Source organism: Rutidosis leptorrhynchoides, chromosome 2 (genome assembly GCF_046630445.1).
Source record: "Rutidosis leptorrhynchoides isolate AG116_Rl617_1_P2 chromosome 2, CSIRO_AGI_Rlap_v1, whole genome shotgun sequence".
NCBI classification, from domain to species: Eukaryota; Viridiplantae; Streptophyta; class Magnoliopsida; order Asterales; family Asteraceae; genus Rutidosis; species Rutidosis leptorrhynchoides.
Genome location: NC_092334.1, coordinates 163,096,381 through 163,121,899, shown reverse-complemented (window position 1 = coordinate 163,121,899; position 25,519 = coordinate 163,096,381).

Sequence of the window (25,519 nt, the reverse complement as noted above, 5' to 3'; positions counted from 1 at the left end):
TCACAATATTAACCCTTCGAAATTGGGGTTATATAATCCACATCACACGCCCATGTGATAACGTACACACAAAGTGTACACCTCGCCAAAGGTGGTCAACCAAAACGCACAACCGTGCCAATTGGACCTATACACAAGTCCATCAATCCACCTATATGTGAAGTGAGCTCTATGACCGAGAACCACTTCACCCGACCCGCACCCATCCTACACATACATATGCACATAGGATATTAACACTCACCTCGAAGTCTTGATGAATGCAACCGAATAATCCGCGACACTCCAATGGAAAGTACCTATTCCATTTCACAAATACAACAACACAATTAGGGTGGATTTACAAATCAACCCAAATTGACAACTAGTGCAATTTCGACCCAAATTGCACTTCCAAGCTCAAAGCACGCCAAAACTAACCAACAATCACTAACACAAGTGAAAATGGTCCTAATATGCCAATTAAATCCAAGCATAAGCGTTAAATACCAATCTTGCCCAATATGACACCTTAACCCTAATTTTGACCCATTTCAAAATTAGTTAACCAAAATACACCTAAAGTGGTTCCAACACTTCTATAATCACTAACACTAGTGATTACACACTACTTTCAAGCCTTAAACGTGGTTAAATCATTAACCAATCCAAAACCCACCAACATCAACAATAACTAGTTACAATAACCCATTTCACCTCCTAAATGGGTTTTACAACTAACTAGCTCAAAACCCTAAACTTGAATATCAAATTATAAAGATGAAATTCAGAGTTGAGACTTACCAATACCACCAAAATGATGCCGTTGACGAGATGAACAACTTTAACACTTGAGGTTTGACCCGAAACAACCTCCTTCTTCTCTAAATGGAGTTCTCTCTCTCTAGGGTTTGAAGGTGAAAGTGTTTTTGAGTGAAAATGAGGATAATATGAGCCTTGAATCAGTCTTATGGCTCTAGAACCGGCCATAAGTGAATTTACCAAAACACCCTCAAAAGATTCCATTAAAATGGGTTAATAATGTCATTACAGAGACATTTGTCGTGTTTCGCGACACCTTGTCGCGTTTCGCGACACCAATACGCGACACACAACACTCAAACGCGACAAAGTGGACAGAAATCACCATCAGAAGTTGTCTCATTTCAAGCATGTTTGTCACGGAACGCGACGCACCAGAACGCGACAAACTGCACTCAAACTCGACAGTTTACCTGATGTACTCCAATTTCACTTTTAAAGCATCCCAAAGTCAATCGTGGTCAATGCATTACATCCAAACTATTAAATAATCATTCTTGGAATTCAAATGACACACCGAGCGTCATGTTTAGAAAAGCGGGGTGTTACAACTCTCCCCCACTTAGATTCAATCACGTCCTCGTGATCCTAATCACTTAATCAATCCAAACCGACAAACTACGGTTCTCAACAAACGTTTCAATCTGACTTTCATCACATTACTCATTAACCCAAGGACTAATCCATTAACTAAGACACACACTTGCACGCATTCTGAGCCGTGCAATACACGCAGCAACCGAAGGTTACAACAATCACTTAGAATACGCGAAATCGCCAAGTATTCTTCCAATTCCCTCAGGCAATTCTTCTCAAAGAGTTACCATTAGCAACTAAATCATCACCCACGATTTATCAAATCACAATCCGAGCACTAAAACCTTACACATTCCCTCGCATCGGGAAAACTCAACCAATCTCGAACCGAGATATCAATCCCTTAGCGTACCCTTACCGAGTACAATGCTAAAAGCAACCAAGTCTCAACCTAAGGTCAACAACCCGAAATGATGAAGACCGAACCAAACGAATCCTTACGGATAACACTTACCACTTAACATCCCTTGTAGTGCGCAATACAACCAATACGCCACTATCCTAACATCATAAGCAACGGCTAAAACCAAAAGCGCCCAAAACGACTATGGCAACGCTAATCCTAAGGTGTACAAAATCGACTATTGTCACACCCGTAACAACATGTGAGCGAAACACGGCTATCGCATCACTAATCACACAACATGGTCCTCACGATCCCACCATCCGTGTATAAAACAACCGATAGATCACTCAACACCGGATGAAGTCAGCGGACCCCGTCAACGGTCATGCTTCACCGATATATCACTACTCCCATGATGAAGTCAGCGGACCCCGAACGGTCATGCTTCACCAATCACATACTCTCATGATGAAGTCAGCGGACCTCGAAGGTCATGCTCCACCAATCAACGATCCCATGATGAAGTCAGCGGACCCTGAAGGTCATGCTTCATCAATCAACGATCCCATGATGAAGTCAGCGGACCCCGAAGGTCATGCTTCGTCATTCAACGCCCTTTTTGGCCTCGAACGACGAGTAGCGTAACATCGCGCTTTGCTACCCCATAGTGAATCCTAACGGATACCACTAACCATTCACACAATCGAGCAAGAACCACCTATATCAAACATAGGCACCAAACATTAATTCTCTAAAAGAGGATTCGATACGCGCATCCCTTAACCGAGGGATTTCACCTTGCTCGCCATACCCGTCCATTATCTCTCAACGAGATTTACCAAATTACCACCTTGGTGATAATTCAAATCCAAAATCATAGGTACAATTTAACCAAAATTGTACTCTACCACAAATCGACCAAATCTAGGTCCCGACATAAATTTCGGATCTACCAAAAGCATTGTCCGAAATCTCACACTAAAACCTCTGCGTGCTGGAGTGTAACTCTCCCACTTGGAACTACGTTCCATAACCGCATCTCGTACACCTGCACAATGCTACCAAAGGTAGACTTTACCAATAATTGGGTTCACACGGCCCATCACCATGTCTTGCTTCAACTTTGAGCATACCAAGGATCCTAACCTATCCTTAAACACTTCGAATGAAAAGTGTACCACAAATTACACGAACTATACGTTCGCAATCATCCAATTGATTTAGTTTGTCGAATTCCACCTAGTCACTCATGTACCTAAGGGTTTATCCTCGGTACCCTAAGTACAATGTAACTGCGACACAATCGGAGTCGAACACCACGCTAGTAGGTATAAAAGAGGCACCTAATGTCGCGTCACGTAGACTCCTTTACCAACATACATCGAGATCAACACTCGATTTCTCGGGTTTCATCCCACCCCTCGAACCTCATGGTTCATCAACTTCAACTCAAAAGCGAACACGCGCTTAACAATTGAACACCAAAACTCATTTCCATGGCTTGGTAGAAATATTTCCCAAATACTAAGGAATGCTTGGTTGCACCAAGTCTTACGCCCTTCGCTCAACAATCAAACGCCACCATAGGGTACTTCCATTAGGAACGTCACCCTTAACACCAACATGCACAACACCATGCATTTAACAACCAAACTCAACGACACTTAATAAATAATCAAAGGACATATTTATTAAAACGAAACGTACCTTAACGTCTCCTTGTCGCACCCGTCCCCGCTAACTTGGGACATTCCGACTTACGATGTCCTTCTTTTTGCCAAATGAAGCACCCCATGCCATCACCCTTTGGTACCGAACATTCCCAAGACTTGTGACCCCTCACGCCACAATTGTAACACTTAGACGCACTAGAATCCGATATATTCGTCCGTGCACCACCCGTGCTCACACTCGGACCCTTAGTCCTCTTACTTAGAGCACCATACGAAACAACCCTTCTCTCACTTGAAGGTTCACCAACCTTCGATCGCGAATAAGACTCGAAACCTCTAGCCAAGGCGAATAACTCCACAAATGATTTCGCTTGACCCCGGCTAATTTTACTCTTCAAGTCATCATTCAAGGTCTGATAGAAATCCCCCATCAACAAACGATCATTCCCCAAATACTCCGGGCAAAAACGAGCCTTCGCCATAAAGGTCGTCTTGAGAGTATTCGAATCCATAGATCCTTGTCGCAAATTTCGCAACTCATTACGCAACTCCCACAAATCAGCTAAAGTTCGGAACTCCTCGAAGAATTCCTCCTTAAATTCGTCCCACGATAAAGCCATAAACGTTTCGCCACCGACAAGATCAATCATACCATCCAACCAATCCTTTGCCCTACCCCGCAACAAACTAGTAGCGAGTCTCGTCTTCTTCTCGGGAGGGCATTCAATAGTGCGAAAACACCCTTCGACAGCCGAGATCCAAGTTGTGCTCACTAAAGAATCCGATTTCCTGTCATACATCGGGGGTTTAGTACTCATGAAGCTCTTAAGACAACGCTCCATTTCACCACTACTCCGAGATTCGGAATACTTCCTATCCATTTCTTCCTGAAACGCACTCATTTGCTCCACAACGTCGGCCGAACCTCTAGCGTTAAACTCCAAATCGTTCGTCTCGATCCCGTTTCCCGTCGTCATTCTAAGGAATGCAAAGCGATTAGATCACGAACGTATAAAGCACACACACAATACCGCCTCCATCTTGCTAAACACTTGTCGTACATCACTTGCTAGACACGATTTGCACCCGTAATAAGGTTTGCAAGTCCTTATTACGCACACACGGCGTATCAACTCGTTAGTACAACGACCGCCTCGCTCGATGATATAACAAACACAAACAAAATTCTACGCGATATAAACACACGCGAGAATTATTATCACAACACAATAACATATTAATAATATCCGCATTACTAATATAAATGTTAGTCCACCTACAACAAGGCACTAACTATAACCCATTCTGACTCGTAATCCTACAAGTCCCGCAACAATTAAGCACACACAAAAGTCTAAGTCTAGGCACCTATCTCAAGTCACCTAAATCCCTTAGACCATGCTCTGATACCACTTGAAACAACCCAACCCGTATTAAAACCGGCCCATAAAAATTTTTCCTTTTAATACTCGTTAAATAATACTTTAGGTCCCATTACACTAATTCCAAAACATATTTGTTACCAAAGTAAGTTCAATGAACTTAAAACATACATCAATAATTTAAACTCCCTAATACAATGGTTCATTAATTAAATCGTAATCGGGTTGTAATCATTATGACCCGACTAGTTACGTTTACACAAAACCGAGCATGGTGATTTGGGACTACGCTACCCAAATCCTAATCGAGTCCAAAAGCAAGATCTTCTAAAGCAACCTAGCCAAGATCTCTAATCCTTAAGCTTACCCAAGCCGCCAAGCATGCGAACCTATAAAAATATCAACAATGAGAGGGTAAGCTAACGCTTAGTGATTGATAATATACTACATACATATATATGTATAAAATGGTCACGCCACACAAAAGTCAAATACCGCATACCGGAGCATCCAAGTATAAGGCAACTACACTAAGCTTACCGTACGATCTCTAAGCACAAGCTAACGATATCAACAAAGTATAAGTTAGTTCACCAACGACAAGGTGAACAACGCCAATGAGCTACACCCGGAGGGTTAGCTACATCACAACAATACAACAATATACGTATACAATATTTAACATGCTAAACAATATCCAACAACATAATATGGTTAACGATAACGCTATGGTGCTACCGGCACGTGGTTCACACCATACGCATTTGAGTCTCACTCTTTTATAGTGCTACCGGCACGTGGTTCACACTTCGACGCTACCGGCACGTGGTTCACGCTCATTTTATAGTGCTACCGGCACGTGGTTCACACTCGATGCTACCAGCACGTGGTTCACATCATTATATCTATAGTGCTACCGGCATGTGGTTCACACTCGATGCTACCGTGAAAGGATCCAAAACTAATCATCCGGACGTTGTCCTTATTGATTACAAACGAATTACAATAGTTGATAACATTGCGAGGTACTTGCCCTCTATATGATACATCTTACAAACGTTGCATATATTCTTAAAAGGCAATCTATAGTTACATCCAGAATTGACATATTCGCCTGACATTTCATAATATTCAAATGACCTAAACCGCCATTTACTTAATAATAGTCTCTATGAACTTCAATGACTCGAATGCAACGCCTTATGATATAAGTCCTTAATGGCCTCAAGTAGTATCCTTAGTACGAGCTAATGCACAGCGGAAGACTTAATTCATACCTGAGAATAACATGCTTTAAAATGTCAACATAAAGTTGGTGAGATATAGGTTTAATGCCGGCAGCGATATAAATATAGACCACAAGATTTCGTATATAAACAGTTTAATAAAAATATTCTAAGTGGTTGAGCACTTGGTAACCATACTTAACAATTAATCACGTCGCATATTCCCTTTAATATGAAATCTTACTACACTGTACCAAGTGTAGTCACGAAACGAAGTACTGTGCAACCGTTGAATACTGGTCGTCCAGTCCGGTTGGGGTTGTCAGGCCCGATAGATCTATCAACAGGATTCGCGTTTACAATACCGCTGTAAATATTAGTTACCAAGCTACAGGGAAGTATGCCAGTGGTACAACTCAACGTAGAATATATTTTTCAGTTACTTGTGTCCATAACGTAAAACATAAAATACATGTATTCTTATCCCGAAATATTTAGAGTTTAAAAGTGGGACTATATACTCACTGTTGTCTTGAAGATATATATAATTTGACTTGGTCTTCCGGTTGATATCACGAACCTATCCATATATAATATATCAATATGTTTTCATTTTAAACAATCGTCACATATATATACTTGTTATACTTTTAATACTTTGAATAATTCCTTAGTCCGTAGTTAGCAGTTCGTTGTTAGTAATTCAATTTTAATGGTTCATATTTAGATGTTTAATAAACCCCCAACGAAATAAATAAAACCCCCAACGTATATGTATTGGTCGAGATTAATCTTGACCCACGGTACCGGTGTTGTCAAATGACGTGTTGCGTACATAAAGTACCGGTGTTGTCAAATGACGTGTTGCGTACAAACATGGGATCTTATGATTAATCTTCTCGTATTGTTTACGGGTGATCCTGAGCCATATAAAATTGAATTATGAGTACATATATATAAAATATCTTGTTATCTTAGAAATATGTGATTTATATAAATTTTTCCCAATTAATCCCGAAGTTAAACTAGTCTTGGATAACCAATTTTGTTTCGGTCATAGTTTCTTCGTTACAACTCCGTTTTCGTTGATTCAACTTGCCATCTCCTTGGATCGAGTCCCTCTTTAAGACTATGAACTGTAAATACCTTAGTTTGTATTCAAAATCACACGGCATAGGTGAAACTTTAGTGAAACTTATGAAGTTAAACATTTTCCTTTATGTAAACAACCTTAAATGGTTATTTTTCTAAAAATACTTATACTTTGAATTAAATCATGAAATTTTTATGTGTTATCATATTCATAGTAAAAATCATTTTTCCAGAACATAAACCTCCAATTCAAAGTTTAAGATGGTTTTTAATTATCCAACCCAAAACAGTCCCCGGTGACACTCCGACGTCGTAAAAACAGTTTTTAAGATTTTCTTTGAAAAACCAAGTTATACCTTGTTAAATTAGCATATATTTAAGTTATATTACATGTCTTGAAGTATTTTAAAAGTTAAGTTAGAAGGATCTATTTAGTTTGCAAACAAGTTTGAAAACTTTCAAACTATGTTCTTGTTGTTAAAATTGTATACCACAAAATATGATAGCTATATATATATGAATCGAATAAGGTTATAAACATAGATTCTACCTCAAGTTTCTTGGACAAGGTTGCTGTAAAAGAGGAGTAAAAACCTAGAACCAAAAGGGTGATGGAATTGGATGAAAGATTGGAAGTAAGTTTGTGTTCTTGGAAGGATTTCTTGAAGTGTTTTTGTATGGTTTTCTTATGGTGTTTAAGTAAGGTTTTTGAAGCTAATTCATGGGGAAAATGCTTGGAGATGATCAAGTATGATGTTAAGAGTATTTTAAGAGAGAAATGGAAGTGTAAGTATGAGAAAATGAGGTGAAGAAATGGTGTGCATGCATAAAAACGTTTTTAGGTTATAAAGGAAAAAAAAATACCTAACTTTGTTTTCTTGCTAAATAATTCATGCTACTTGACAAATGATTGGTTTCACATATTTCTTAATCATTTAAGGCTGCTAAGGAGCAGATTTTTATTGGTATATACCAATAGTAAATACATCTAGAAGCTGCGTATGATACGGGTACATATACCCTAGGTATACGTATACAAATCTTTTAGAAAACGGAACGAGGATTCAAATATAGCTATCTTTTGTAAATACACTTATATTGTTTTATGTATTTAAGTTCTTAAAAGTGATTAAATACATTACTTATACGATATTTGTATAAACATTATAAGTCATAAGTATTAATGTCAAATAACGTTACGTATGGTTATCGTTTTGAAAACTTAAGTTAGTAGTTTCAAAATATACTTATAACTTATTGTTATTAATACAAAATGAGATATTAAAACATTCTTAGATCATGTTAAATATGTATATATACATATATATACACAAACGTATAATTATCATATATTGTATAGTTCGTGATATCATCGGTCAAACTAGACGGTCAAACGTTGTGTAAATCTCTTTTCGAAAACATAAGTCTCAACAATTTGGATTGCTTATCATGTTGGTAAGGTTTAATTTATGTAAATATTAATCTTATAAGTATAGAACGATCGAAAAAGTGCGGGTCAACTTTAGGGTTTTTGCTTATCGTGTCGGAACCATATAGAGATTAGAGTTTAAATTTGGTCGGAAATTTCCGGGTCGTTACAGTACCCATCCGTTAAAGAAATTTCGTCCTCGAAATTTGGTAGAGGTTGTCATAAATAACAATAGGAATGTTTTCATGACGAATATGAGGTAATAATGAAATTTTATCATTATTGAAAGATTTAGATAAAACGATTTGGTTATGTGAGACGCACGAGCGAAGCTATCACAAAAGAGTGAAATGAGTAAATATAGAATTGTTGTAACCGATGACGTGATTATGATCGATTTCCGGGATTTAAGGGTTTTAAAGAAAATCTTATGTAATAAGATTTAGTTTTGCGGCGATCAGGATCTTCTTTGATTTAACGCGGTAATCTGTTTTGATTTCTTTGTCGAATATTTCACTATAAATTTACCTCCTTCCCTTTCTTTCTTCCCACATCTTCTATTCTTTCTCTTTAGTTCCTACTTTAAGACATTCGCTAATATGCTCCATCCCATTCTAATCCTTGTTATATTTCTAACTTTCATATCTTTCATTCTTCTTTTTCATCTATCACCAGAAGAATCTATTTTCTTTTATCCTTTCCTTGGAATTATAATGTTTTTAATTCTCCCGTGCCTTTACGTTGCAATACGTATTGATATGCACGGTTTGTAGTTTCAGGGTTGTTGTTAGGTTTTATACCTTCCCTTATATTTCGATGTTCCTACTCCCGTTCCTTAAAATCATTGTCATCCACAGTTAATGCTCTCTCTTATTTGCTGTGGTTTATGTTCCTATTTCTATTCTGAGGTTTTGTCCCTTCGTTTCTTCTTCCCGTCCTCGAGCCAAGCGAACAATGGTCCGAAATTCATAGGTAGGAAATTTGGAATGAACCTAGCTATTGGTTTTAGAATGAAATTGTAATGGCACGATCTTGATTCGTTAAATTACTAGAATATTCCGAAAAAAAATAGAACTATCAAGGTGATACGTTCTAATATGTTTGGAGACTTGATAGAATGTAAGAGCCGTGTAACATGGCTCATGATGACGGTACTGTGAATCATCACATTCCATTAGAAACTTAACATGACTTACTGTAATATAATGAAGTTGATCAAGTTTCATTATATTATACTAATTCATGCATCAGTTCCCAACACTACTTCAAACCATTTATATTTTAATCTCGGAGGTTTCAGAATTTAGAAATTTACACAGTTTCTTTTATATTGTAACGCAGATGTTACGGAGAGATAAATGATCGCAGATAGGAATAGTTGTAAAAATATCTCCAGAAATATGAAAAATATGCATAACGAATGATATGAAGATATCTTATAATATCTAAGATAAGATGATGATGAAAAAATATCATCCGGGCAAGGTTTTGAATAAAGAGTAGGGTTCTTACTGACGGTTTCAGCAGGTACGGAATCGTTTGTATTCTTTGAGAGCAGGTTCAATCCCTGTGATTTATCCACAGCCTCTTTCATACTTTGCTTCATCCGTTTTCTAGTTCCAAATTTTTTTTTTTTTCAGCTTTACCACCTTACTATTCTTTGTCATCAAACTTTTGACCGTTAAAGTCGTTTACAGTTTTTGCTGCTTCGTTAGCATTTCAAGAGCTATTTCATAGTCCCGGGTGTTTTTCAGAAACTTCACGTTCAGATTATGAAATTCTTAGGGATAGACATTATAGATATGATGGAAGAAGTTCCGCGAGATTTTCAAAATACTGATTGTTGATTTCGCCAAAAGGATAACGATCTGCTGGTGCACCTGTTGATGTTGTCGAGGGATATAAAAGGTTTTCCGGTAATGACGGCGAAAGGACAAGGTATAAATATCATGATTATAATAGAAATAATCTCACTGAAAAGTCGAAGTGGAGCTGTGACAAAATTAGCTTTTTGAAAAGGAATTGTAGGGTTGTTCTTGCTAATAAATGGCAAAGGATTCAACACGTTATGTGTTAAATTATGAATTTGGGTTCGAGAGTTCTTCAGGTGTATAACTGTATGTATAAATCTTCATTCCGTAGGCGAGGTGCGGCGGGTTCAACTTCTCGGTCGAGGTGTTTTCAGGAATCATGAAAGGATTTGAATGCGAATTGTAATCGTTAAGTTACGAATGAGGTTTAAGATAAAATCAAGTGGCAAGCTTGAAGAATTGTTTAGTTTCATATGTTACAATCAACATTTTAATTCATTTTAATTGTCCAATGTTTTCTTCTTTATGCCACTTGTTGGATTCTGGTAGGTCAAAATCCGAATATGAAATTTGATTGAAAATGGTTATTCTGGGGTGAGCGGATACGAATATCGGTGGTTGTAAGTAAGATAATAGATAACCATTGAATCAGATTCAAGAATGTACAATATAACTTATTAATGTGAATTCTAAATATTCCTCGGGTACTACCCACCCGTTAAAATATTTTCATCATTAATAGTTTGTACTAAGGAATTTTTAATTACTATCTTTATGAAAATATACTTGCATATATATTTTCTTCAGAGATAATCATAGATTTAATGAGTCAATAAGATATTAAACTCATTTGATTTATCGTTAATTCTAGATTACATAATCTCTAAGACTTTAGAAATTACATAATCGTCATACGATACGTAAAGCGAAGATAATCGATGTAGAACGATATATAGAACGAAGATCATACTCGAAGTACAGATATTGAGTCGTGTGATGTTGATATTCGAGATACAGATTGTGATGTTGAGATTTAAGGCGCGGTTGTGATTGGGGTGATAAAGGTACTGTCGGTGTTGACGATGGTAGTACGGATTATGCTGCTGGTGCTGCTGTTGGTGTTTGTAACCTTCGCACCATATTCTCCAAAACCACTACCCGAGCACGAAGTTCGTTGACTTCTTCTATTATACCGGGATGATTGACGGTTGGAACGAGCGAATGAACAAGATTTGAAATATGGGATAGTATGTAATCATGACGAGATACTCTAGAAATGAGGAGAAAATGGTGTTTCGAGTAGGTTCGCCGGTAAGTGCTTCAGGTTCATCGTTAAGAGGACAATTTGGTGGATGGAATGGATCACCTTCTTCTTGCCTCCAGAAATTTAGTATATTACGAACCCATCCCCAATTCATCCAGAATAGATGATGGGAAATTGGTTGATCCATTCCGGTAACGCTGTTCTCGGAGCTCGAATGGAAATCCATATCGGCGAAACTATCGAAGTCGGAGGAATTTGAGCTGGATGAAGAATCCATCTTGTATGGTCGGAGAAATGAATTTTTGGTTTGGAATAGATTATAGGAGTTGGGTTTGGTACTCTTCAATACATAATTTACATATGTATATATAATATCAAAATCCCATGAATTACGGAGAATCTTTGAAATACGTCAGGCAATGTCTATAGTAACAGATACGCTAGGATATGAATTTTGTCTATACACTATCGATGCACTAAATGCAGTAAGACGTGTCTAGACTTAAGAATGATAAGCAGGCAGTTCCCTAAGGATGATAAGCAGATGATTTCCGACTAGGATTTATAAGCAAAACTTTTGACAGGCAGACACGGTCAAAGTCCAGACTCACTTAATGTATCCTAACAACTACTAGTTAGACACACTAATGCAAGGCCTGGTTCGCTAAGACCAACGCTCTGATACCAACTGAAAGGATCCAAAACTAATCATCCGGACGTTGTCCTTATTGATTACAAACGAATTACAATAGTTGATAACATTGCGAGGTACTTGCCCTCTATATGATACATCTTACAAACGTTGCATATATTCTTAAAAGGAAATCTATAGTTACATCCAGAATTGACATATTCGCCTGACATTTCATAATATTCAAATGACCTAAACCGCCATTTACTTAATAATAGTCTCTATGAACTTCAATGACTCGAATGCAACGCCTTATGATATAAGTCCTTAATGGCCTCAAGTAGTATCCTTAGTACGAGCTAATGCACAGCGGAAGACTTAATTCATACCTGAGAATAACATGCTTTAAAATGTCAACATAAAGTTGGTGAGATATAGGTTTAATGCCGGCAGCGATATAAATATAGACCACAAGATTTCGTATATAAACAGTTTAATAAAAATATTCTAAGTGGTTGAGCACTTGGTAACCATACTTAACAATTAATCACGTCGCATATTCCCTTTAATATGAAATCTTACTACACTGTACCAAGTGTAGTCACGAAACGAAGTACTGTGCAACCGTTGAATACTGGTCGTCCAGTCCGGTTGGGGTTGTCAGGCCCGATAGATCTATCAACAGGATTCGCGTTTACAATACCGCTGTAAATATTAGTTACCAAGCTACAGGGAAGTATGCCAGTGGTACAACTCAACGTAGAATATATTTTTCAGTTACTTGTGTCCATAACGTAAAACATAAAATACATGTATTCTCATCCCGAAATATTTAGAGTTTAAAAGTGGGACTATATACTCACTGTTGTCTTGAAGATATATATAATTTGACTTGGTCTTCCGGTTGATATCACGAACCTATCCATATATAATATATCAATATGTTTTCATTTTAAACAATCGTCACATATATATACTTGTTATACTTTTAATACTTTGAATAATTCCTTAGTCCGTAGTTAGCAGTTCGTTGTTAGTAATTCAATTTTAATGGTTCATATTTAGATGTTTAATAAACCCCCAACGAAATAAATAAAACCCCCAACGTATATGTATTGGTCGAGATTAATCTTGACCCACGGTACCGGTGTTGTCAAATGACGTGTTGCGTACATAAAGTACCGGTGTTGTCAAATGACGTGTTGCGTACAAACATGGGATCTTATGATTAATCTTCTCGTATTGTTTACGGGTGATCCTGAACCATATAAAATTGAATTATGAGTACATATATATAAAATATCTTGTTATCTTAGAAATATGTGATTTATATAAATTTTTCCCAATTAATCCCGAAGTTAAACTAGTCTTGGATAACCAATTTTGTTTCGGTCATAGTTTCTTCGTTACAACTCCGTTTTCGTTGATTCAACTTGCCATCTCCTTGGATCGAGTCCCTCTTTAAGACTATGAACTGTAAATACCTTAGTTTGTATTCAAAATCACACGGCATAGGTGAAACTTTAGTGAAACTTATGAAGTTAAACATTTTCCTTTATGTAAACAACCTTAAATGTTTATTTTTCTAAAAATACTTATACTTTGAATTAAATCATGAAATTTTTATGTGTTATCATATTCATAGTAAAAATCATTTTTCCAGAACATAAACCTCCAATTCAAAGTTTAAGATGGTTTTTAATTATCCAACCCAAAACAGTCCCCGGTGACACTCCGACGTCGTAAAAACAGTTTTTAAGATTTTCTTTGAAAAACCAAGTTATACCTTGTTAAATTAGCATATATTTAAGTTATATTACATGTCTTGAAGTATTTTAAAAGTTAAGTTAGAAGGATCTATTTAGTTTGCAAACAAGTTTGAAAACTTTCAAACTATGTTCTTGTTGTTAAAATTGTATACCACAAAATATGATAGCTATATATATATGAATCGAATAAGGTTATAAACATAGATTCTACCTCAAGTTTCTTGGACAAGGTTGCTGTAAAAGAGGAGTAAAAACCTAGAACCAAAAGGGTGATGGAATTGGATGAAAGATTGGAAGTAAGTTTGTGTTCTTGGAAGGATTTCTTGAAGTGTTTTTGTATGGTTTTCTTATGGTGTTTAAGTAAGGTTTTTGAAGCTAATTCATGGGGAAAATGCTTGGAGATGATCAAGTATGATGTTAAGAGTATTTTAAGAGAGAAATGGAAGTGTAAGTATGAGAAAATGAGGTGAAGAAATGGTGTGCATGCATAAAAACGTTTTTAGGTTATAAAGGAAAAAAAATACCTAACTTTGTTTTCTTGCTAAATAATTCATGCTACTTGACAAATGATTGGTTTCACATATTTCTTAATCATTTAAGGCTGCTAAGGAGCAGATTTTTATTGGTATATACCAATAGTAAATACATCTAGAAGCTGCGTATGATACGGGTACATATACCCTAGGTATACGTATAGAAATCTTTTAGAAAACGGAACGAGGATTCAAATATAGCTATCTTTTGTAAATACACTTATATTGTTTTATGTATTTAAGTTCTTAAAAGTGATTAAATACATTACTTATACGATATATGTATAAACATTATAAGTCATAAGTATTAATGTCAAATAACGTTACGTATGGTTATCGTTTTGAAAACTTAAGTTAGTAGTTTCAAAATATACTTATAACTTATTGTTATTAATACAAAATGAGATATTAAAACATTCTTAGATCATGTTAAATATGTATATATACATATATATACACAAACGTATAATTATCATATATTGTATAGTTCGTGATATCATCGGTCAAACTAGACGGTCAAACGTTGTGTAAATCTCTTTTCGAAAACATAAGTCTCAACAATTTGGATTGCTTATCATGTTGGTAAGGTTTAATTTATGTAAATATTAATCTTATAAGTATAGAACGATCGAAAAAGTGCGGGTCAACTTTAGGGTTTTTGCTTATCGTGTCGGAACCATATAGAGATTAGAGTTTAAATTTGGTCGGAAATTTCCGGGTCGTTACATACCGGCACGTGGTTCACATCATTATATTTATAGTGCTACCGGAACGTGGTTCACACTCGATGCTACCGGCACGTGGTTCACATCTTATCGCACACATGTTATGGCACAACCGGCTCGATGGTTCATCCCATAACACCCACAAATAGATACGCCATATACACATACATATAAATACTCCACTCACAATATTAACCCTTCGCCATTGGGGTTATATAATCCACATCACACGCCCATGTGATAACGTACACACAAAGTGTGCACCTCGCCAAAGGTGGTCAACCAAAACGCACAACCGTGCCAATTGGACCTATACACAAGTCCATCAATCCACCTATATGTGAAGTGAGCTCTATGACCGAGAACCACTTCACCCGACCCGCACCCATCCTACACATACATATGCACATACGATATTAACACTCACCTCGAAGTCTTGATGAATGCAACCGAATAATTTGCAACATGCCAATGGAAAGTACCTATTCCATTTCACAAATACAACAACACAATTAGGGTGGATTTACAAATCAACCCAAATTGACAACTAGTGCAATTTCGACCCAAATTGCACTTCCAAGTTCAAAGCACGCCAAAACTAACCAACAATCACTAACACAAGTGAAAATGGTCCTAATATGCCAATTAAAACCAAGCATAAGCGTTAAATACCAATCTTGCCCAATATGACACCTTAACCCTAATTTTGACCCATTTAAAAATTAGTTAACCAAAATACACCCAAAGTGGTTCCAACACTTCTATAATCACTAACACTAGTGATTACACACTACTTTTAAGCCTTAAACGTGGTTAAATCATTAACCAACCCAAAACCCACCAACATCAACAATAACTAGTTACAATAACCCATTTCACCTCCTAAATGGGTTTTACAACTAACTAGCTCAAAACCTTAAACTTGAATATCAAATTATAAAGATGAAATTCGGAGTTGAGACTTACCAATACCACCAAAATGATGCCGTTGACGAGATGAACAACTTTAACACTTGAGGTTTGACCCGAAACAACCTCCTTCTTCTCCAAATGGAGTTCTCTCTCTCTAAAACTCTCCTCTCTCTCTAGGGTTTGAAGGTGAAAGTGTTTTTGAGTGAAAATGAGGATAATATGAGCCTTGAATCAGTCTTATGGCTCTAGAACCGGCCATAAGCGAATTTACCAAAACACCCTCAAAAGATTCCATTAAAATGGGTTAATAATGTCATTACAGCGACATTTGTCGCGTTTCGCGACACCTTGTCTCGTTTCGCGACACCAATACGCGACACACAACACTCAAACGCGACAAAGTGGACATAAATCACCATCAGAAGTTGTCTCGTTTCAAGCATGTTTGTCACGGAACGCGACGCATCAGAACGCGACAAACTGCACTCAAACTCGACAGTTTACCTGATGTACTCCAATTTCACTTTTAAAGCATCCCAAAGTCAATCGTGGTCAATGCATTACATCCAAACTATTAAATAATCATTCTTGGACTTCAAATGACACCCCGAGCGTCATGTATAGAAAAACGGGGTGTTACAACTGGACCGACACACCTCCGCGTCGCGGCCAAATTTGTCGCGCCGCGACAATTAACTTGAACTGGAACATCTTGAAATCCTCTCCTGAGATTGAAACTAGGCCAATGTCGCGCCGCGGACCCATTTGTCGCGCCGCGGCCTATAACTGTTTTTCAACCTTTCTTTAAACCCCAATCTGATATCGAAATATTTAGATTACCGCGCCGCGGCCAAGGTCTCCGCGCCGCGGCCTTCAACTTGTGCTGATTCCAACCTTCCCTTGCACCTTTACAATACTAATAATAACTTATAACCAAAATACCCGATATGTACTTAACGTTTCCAACCTCGGAGCACCAATAATTATAATCAATTAACAAATGCCTCAAAAACTACATAAAACACCACTCTTCAACAATAAACTTTTCAAACTCGGATGTTCTCAATATCATCAATATAACCGCCAAATCATATCCGAACAGACTAAAATGTGATCGATATCGCTAAGGAAAATGTGTATAAAATATGCGATATCAATGTACAATACACGCAAACCAAGGTGTACTAACCTCAAATAGCATACGTCTGTTTTATAGTTCAGGCTAGGGTTTCTATACCTGGAACAGACAGGGATGTCAAGCCCTATGGATCCATATACAACTATTCGCGCCCACCAGTTCTTATAACCGTCAGTTATTAGTTACCAAAGCTAAGGGATTTTCGGTTCAAACTCGGTGGAGAATTTAGTATGTACTTGTATCCATTGCGTTTAAAATAAAGTGCATGTATTCTCAGCCCAAAAATATAGATTGCAAAAGCAATTAAAAAGGGAGCAAATGAAACTCACCTTAGCAGCACATAAGGTCATTCACCGAAATGTAAACCGAAACTCGTAATGCAAAATAACCGTAGATCTCAATCTAAAGAACAAATGTTGGTCAATACATGTCTAACAAGCTAGGTCAGGTCATAGTGTATCACAATCCTAATGCTCGAGACCGGCATGCAAAAGTTAACAAAAGTCATCTCAAAAAGTCAACTTTGACAATTTGGTTAACAAAACGAGAGATGTCTTATATAAGAGTTCATTTACTCGACTATTAATATCTAAAAATACAATTTATCAATCTTATAAACAAGTTGTTTAAATATTAATTTTAGATTCAAAAGCAATTTCAATTAACATCAATTATAATTCAGTTGACCATATCTTTTAATTCGTTCATCGAAATCACGCGATTTCTAAATGAAAAGTTATTAATTTTTTGCCAACTTTCCAATAACATGCATATCATATACCTTATATCAGTAGTATATGTATTAAATTCGTGATTCATCATAAAACTATCTAACTACAAAATTTGGCATACAAGCATGCATAAACATATATACTCGACCACTAGACATGGATACATTATTAATATATAAAAGATAAGATATGAATGCTCACGTATCAATATTATGATTCAATTTAGTGGGAAAGTACGTAGACGTAACAGAAATGATAAACACTAGTTTGACCTTACGAGCAATACCCCCGAATAATACCCATCACCTCCTTAGCTATAACTCATAATTTCCTTAGCTCTTTCTCACTCGAAAAATCATTTTGAAATCATTTGGACATAACCTCGTCTAAGTATTTTATGTATAATACTAATAATTATTATACTACTGATAATAATAATATGATTAATAATAATATTAATAATAATAATAATATAATAATAATAATAATAATAATAATAATAATAATAATAATAATAATAATAATAATAATAATAATAATAATAATAGTAATAATAATAATAATAATAATAATAATAATAATAATAATAATAATAATAATAATAATAACAATAATAATAATAATATAAATATATATGTAGAGAGACTAAGAGATTGAGAGATAAAAGTGAATGGATTCGGCAAAAAATAAGTGAGCTTTATATATGTATCCTGAATTCAGACCCCATGCGACCACATGGGTTCTATGCCCATTTTCCATGCGATCGCATGGCTGCTCCTGCCAGCTCATTTGTGTTTTGTTATTTAGTTTGTCGACATAATATTTAAATATATATATAATATATATAATTTATATTAATTAATTATATATTATATTATATTCTCGTGCATAGTTGATTTGTAATTTTTGTTCTGATGACTCGTACGTTGTCACTTAACTTATGTCCCGGTTCCGATTTTTCGAACGTTACTGTAACACCCCAGCTTAACATGATCACAATATTGTCCGCTTTGCCCGCAGGCGCACGGCTTTTTCTTGGCGACCACACACGAGAAGCACTTTCCCAGGAGGTCACCCATCCTGGTAGTGCTCTCGCCCGAGCACGCTTAACCACAACGTACTCGCACTTCTACTCAGCCTGTGATCCCAAAACGCGTTGTGTCATTTAAGCGTGAGTATTACCTTATAATCCCATGATCACTCATGTTCGTGGGCGATGTGGGATTTGCCTAGGGTGTTACATTCACCCCCCCTTAGGGACTCATCGTCCTCGATGAGGTTTACCCCACCACCCCCAACGGCACATGAGTGGCTCTGATACCATTCTGTAACACCCCAGCTTAACATGACCACAATATTGTCCGCTTTGCCCGCAGGCGCACGGCTTTTTCTTGGCGACCACACACGAGAAGCACTTTCCCAGGAGGTCACCCATCCTGGTAGTGCTCTCGCCCGAGTATGCTTAACCACAACGTACTCGCACTTCTACTCAGCCTGTGATCCCAAAACGCGTTGTGTCATTTAAGCGTGAGTATTACCTTATAATCCCATGATCACTCATGTTCGTGGGCGATGTGGGATTTGCCTAGGGTGTTACAGTTACTTCGTACACTTTAATAACTTGTACTTTACGTTTCGTAATGTGTACCTTTGTCAAAATATAGACTTATATTACCAATAACTATATTACCCAAAGTGTATCTTGTACGTTCGAGTGTTTTGGTCATTTGCGTCTATAAATTAACGTCTTAATATATAATAATATTATTTTAAATTAAAACATTTTATATCTAAGTTAATATTATATTTTATAACATTTGTAAAATATACATACATTTTCATTTTGAAATAGTGTTTTACTGTAGCAAAATGATTTTTACTGTAGCAAATAGTAGTTTTCGAAAACATTGTAGCTTTTCGGGTACTGTAGTAATTCAAAAATACTGTAGCAAATTAGTGTTTTATTTGTTCATCTTAGACGTTTTAGTTAACTTATCTAAATAACAATCGAATCAATAAATGAATGTTACTATCGTTTACTAAATAACTTGAAATTATATATATATATATATATATATATATATATATATATATATATATATATATATATGTATATATATATATGTATATATATATATATATGTATATATCTTTATTTAATATACATAAATCAGTTTTTAAATACACATTGAAATTTATTTATAATTAATTTTAATAATTAATATTCCAACTTATTGTATATATATATATATATATATATATATATATATATATATATATATATATATATATATATATATATATATCTGTTTATAAATAGATGTTCGTGAATCGTCAATCAATAGTCAAAGGTTAACTGAATATATAACATTAGTTCAAAAATTTTGAGAATCAATATTACAGACTTTGATTATCTTGTCGAAATCATATAAGGATTAAATTTTAAATTTGGTCGGAAATTTCTGGCTCGTCACATATATATATATATATATATATATATATATATATATATATATATATATATACATATATATATATATACATATATATATATATATATATATACATATATATATATATATATACATATATATATATTATTTCAAAGTTCTGAGAAAAGAAGCAGAACTTATAAAGAGAAACGCTGAAGAAGAACTTGACCGAAAGATGCCTATCACTTCAAAAGAAGAAAAGTTCATAAGTGCTTCTCAATAAAATACCAGCACTCCTATCTATCTTTCATTTTCGAAATTTCAGAATAAAAGTCTTTATAAAGACTATATATCCTCTTTCACACCCCTTAAAACAAACTTTACTACCACTTCAAAATTCCTGTTCATCCTTCCAAATTAACAAATGACCTAGAATCTATGGTAATTACCGCTTTCACATTAGTAGAAAGGATTTGAGTCCTTAACAAGCCTATGATGATGGGTGCAACATCACTGGCTATGAGTGAGTTCATTTCTTAGATCTATAGGGAACCCTAAACACTTGTGTGATTTGAGTGACCCGTGAAAGCTAGCCTAAGTCATGTAACCTCTCCGCATGCTTGCAGAGATAGTTTCAACCCTAACATAGATGACTTGCCATATTTTTTGCTCTTATAAATAAAAAGCAAACCGCTTAGGCCAATATAAAGGAAACTCCGAAAAGATTTCTTGAAGTTAAAAATGAGAGTTTGCTTAAGGACAAGCAAAGTCTAAGTGTGGGATATCTGATATCGGCTAAAAAGTCACATTTTCACCTCGGTATTGAGGCCCAAAAACAATAGAGTTCCAAGCTTTATCAACAAAATACTCGGTTTGTCGGTTAAAAGTGAAGATCAAGTAATTACGAAGCCGGTGCAAAATGAATCAAGAGAATTGAAGCTAAAATGAAGGTTCTAGAGCAAAAACTGTGAAAGACAAGTTATGACCCCGGAAACTAAGTTACGATCCCAGGAACAAGCGAAACGCTCCAAGCAAAATAGCAAAAACTGGGTGCCATACGGCTTGCCAACATGACAAACGGCCTGCCAACAAATGGCCAGGGAAAACGGCTTTCCTTGCAAACGGCCTGGGAAAACGGCTTGCCATAGGCCTGCCATATGGCTTGCCAGCCGTTTCCCAGGAAAATCCAAGTCTATTTAAAGGGCATTTGTCATCCATTTTTACACACACTTCAATTCAGTTCTTTCTCTCTCTTTCTACAATATTAGTCATACTTTCAAGGTCTTCGACTCTGTACGGGAAATCTAGTACCCGAAGAAGAACGCCGAAGATTATTTTAGGAGCGGTATGGAGTTTGAAGCTGTCACTTTAGTATTCGGAACTCGTTTAATCTACTGGTACTTCTATCATTTAGCTTTATATAATGTCTTCTATCATTATAATCTATGATATTGTTACCATGATTAGCGAGTAGTTATTTTAGTGTATGCTACAATGTAGTTAGTTATAATGCCGAAATAATGTTATGGTGTGTGTATATTGTTGAGATGCTTTTCAATTATGCTTTAAACTCGGTCACTTTTCCAACTAATAGAATGTATTTATCGGCTCTGTTATTGGGAAGTCGTGAACCCTGATTCAGGGTACACTATATGTGTCGCTTCTTGGTAAGAGAAGTCTATCAGATACAACTTAAGTTTGACTGAGGCACACCGGCTGTAGTCAGTCCACCGAGCCTTGGATTCCGACCGTGGACTCTTTCATAGTGAAACGTCTAACTAGGCCCATTAAGTACATTGTCAGTTTTAGACCATGCTAGTGTAGTCACCAATCATATAAAATTCTTGCGTGCACACTGAAGAACAACGGTTGTTGTAAGTTGTACCTCTGCTAATTAAGGCCATGGAACCTGGTCGGTGCTGATTAGTACACTTCACCATAAAGCGGTCTCAAGCATTGAACCCTGCTTGAGGTATTCTTAGTTAATTAAGGAACTGTTTGTTTAAACACATAAAGGATTGGACCGTTAGGATAACCGAACGTGTTCATGGAAGTTAAACTGACTTGGCTATGGTTTTCTTTGAGGTTGAACTCGTTTTAAGGGCCTAACTATCTTTTTAAACCTAATCATTAACGAAAGCACTGAAACATATCACGTCTCTCGGATATGGCATACCTTGTATTTTATTGTGCTTAAGAAAGTTTAGACCTTTGTGGAATGTTAATACGTCACTCAACCGAGTCACTCAATTAGATGAGCCATTTGAACGTGTATGCGTGTAGTCAGACTGGACGGGCGTCGGGGTAAGGGACATTGTTGTCTATTCAGAATCTTCAAGCCTAACGCATTACTCAGTGACATATCTTATGACTAGGGCAGTAGGACCAGTGTAATGTATACAATGTCATTACCTATTCATGAGTCAACATTCCATAATCTCGGCAAAGTAACTAACGAAATCATAATATACACTTGCTTTAACCTTATCTGAATTACAAATTTTATCGCATTTACATTATTTTATTTACTAAGCCAGAAAAACCAAAATTGGGTAATATACAACTACTCCTTCACTTTAGGATTATCTTAAGTTATAATTATAGGTTCGATTCTACTGATATATTAAAATTCGACCCTAGGTCATACTTCCCTTACTTACCATAATAAGGAGTAATACGATTTAGGTCGCGCTAAATATAGATTTATAACATTTGCTCCCCCTCTCGGTAGCTGATTCTGATGCCTTGCGGCCTAACAACACCGCATAAATAAAACCGTTTGTTTCGAACATATCAGGGACATCGGGTTGAATTAAGATCAATGCCTCGTTTATCAAGGTCTGTTAAGACGACCAATCTTCTTTTTCTTTTTCTCCAAATAAACACCTCGACCTTTTTCGAAATCAAGTTATTTCTCAATGTAGCAACCCCGAATTCTGAATCAGATGTGGGTCGCGCTACCACCATGCCATGTCGCGACGCGACATGTGTCTGATCCTGAGGGATTGTTTTGTAATTTAAAATAAATAAGTTGGGGACTAAATAGCATTTTTTCATGGCCAAATGGTTGATATTTTGGATCAGTTTTGGGGTTCTCTCACACTCCATCTCCTTCAAACACCCACAAATTCTAGAGTGAGAAACCCTAGTGTGAGAAAGTTGATTTTGTGAAGAAGAAGCTTAAATCCAATCTCCATTTAAATTCCTAACACCTTTTAGCTGCGTTCTAGTGTTTCTATACACTTATGGTAAGAACCCTAGCTCAATTTTAATTTGTAATTTTGTGTTTTGGTTAGGGTTTGGGTTGGATATGAGTCAAAAACCTAATTACTCTAAGTATTGGGGTCCTTGGGGTATGATTTGGGTGTATGAACCCTAATTCATGATTTTGAGTATAATGGTGATTTCGCAAGTGCATGAACTTGAAATGGCTTGATGTTCACTTGAACACTTGCAATTTGGTGGGTTTGAGGTTCTATGAACTTGCTCTTGTGTGTTGTCCCTAATTTGGGTAAAAAAAAATGAGTCTTCTATTGAAATGGGTCATAAGGTACCTCTAGTACTTGACCATACGTTATATTTTTGTGAGTTTGATCCAAGATCACTAGTAATTAGTTATTTGAGGTGTTGAGGTCTCATTTAACTAAATTGGTGGTTTATATGCAATTTGGGTTGATAGTGTTATTCATTCGATGAGTAGCACATTTGGGTATGGTTATCAATATATTGTATTTTCTAGTGTAGCGTGTTATATTATTGTTTCATGCGATTAACATGCTAGCTTGTGTTTGGATTGTATGTGTGTGTGTGTGTGTGTTTGTATATATATATATATATATATATATATATATATATATATATATATATATATATATATATATATATATATATATATATATATATATATATATATATGCGTTATTGATGCTATATTGTATGCGGTTATGTGTAAGTTGCATAAGTAAGTGGTTTATGTATGTATGCATATAAGTATTGCACTCACTAAGAATTGTAGCATACTCTCTCGTTGTTTATCTTTTTATAGAGTGTGGCACTTCGAAGGACAAGGGTAAGCGATTGGCATAACTTGCATATTGGTGTTCTTGGAAAGACGCTTTTGGTAATGGTCCCGATGGTCATGCTCACTTTTTGGGTCACATTGGTTAAACGGGTTATGTTAAACATTGGTCAAATTATGGGACATGAGTTCCCGATTGTGATGGCCCGTCAAGTACCCTTAACGGCTCCGTCACTTGGTCCCACAGCTTGATCGAAACTCTATATGAATTTATTAAACAACATTGCATTCTTTAACCAAAAAGTTTCCCAAAAAGGAAATTAACTCAAAATAAGTAGTTTTAAACAACTCAACTTATTAAATAACCAAAGTTGACCAAAACATGTCAACAAACCCACAAGTTTAAATATCTAAAAAAGAATGCAAAGTTTAAATGTTTATCCAAAATCCGCCCAATGAATGCAGACCCTCTAATCACAGCGGAAGCACAACAAATCAAGTACATGTGAAAACATGCGAGTAAACTGTCAACAAAAATGTTGAGTGAATTATAGGTTTAAATAAACGAATAAACTTTATACCATATGATTTAAAAATGTTAGAAAATATTAAACCATTATTCCATTTATCCATGAGTCACCTAGTAACCACTTAACCAATTCCACCCTTACCAAATACAATATACACTGAACAAGTGTATCTTCAAATAATTACGAAGTACTAATACATTCCGATTATAAATTGCTAGCGCGACTAGCTCAAAATGGGGTTATCAAACCCGATAGATCTATCCATAGGATTCGCGTTCACTAGTAGAAACCAGTGATTACAGTTACCAGACTAGGGAATATTTTCTTTCAACTCATAATGAATAATTTAAATTTAATCATCACTTGTGTCTAAACGTAAATAAAATGCATGTAATCACATCCCAAAAATATACTTTAAAATAGTATGAAAACGGGACTATAACTCACCTTAAAGCAAATGAAGTAACTACACAAAAATG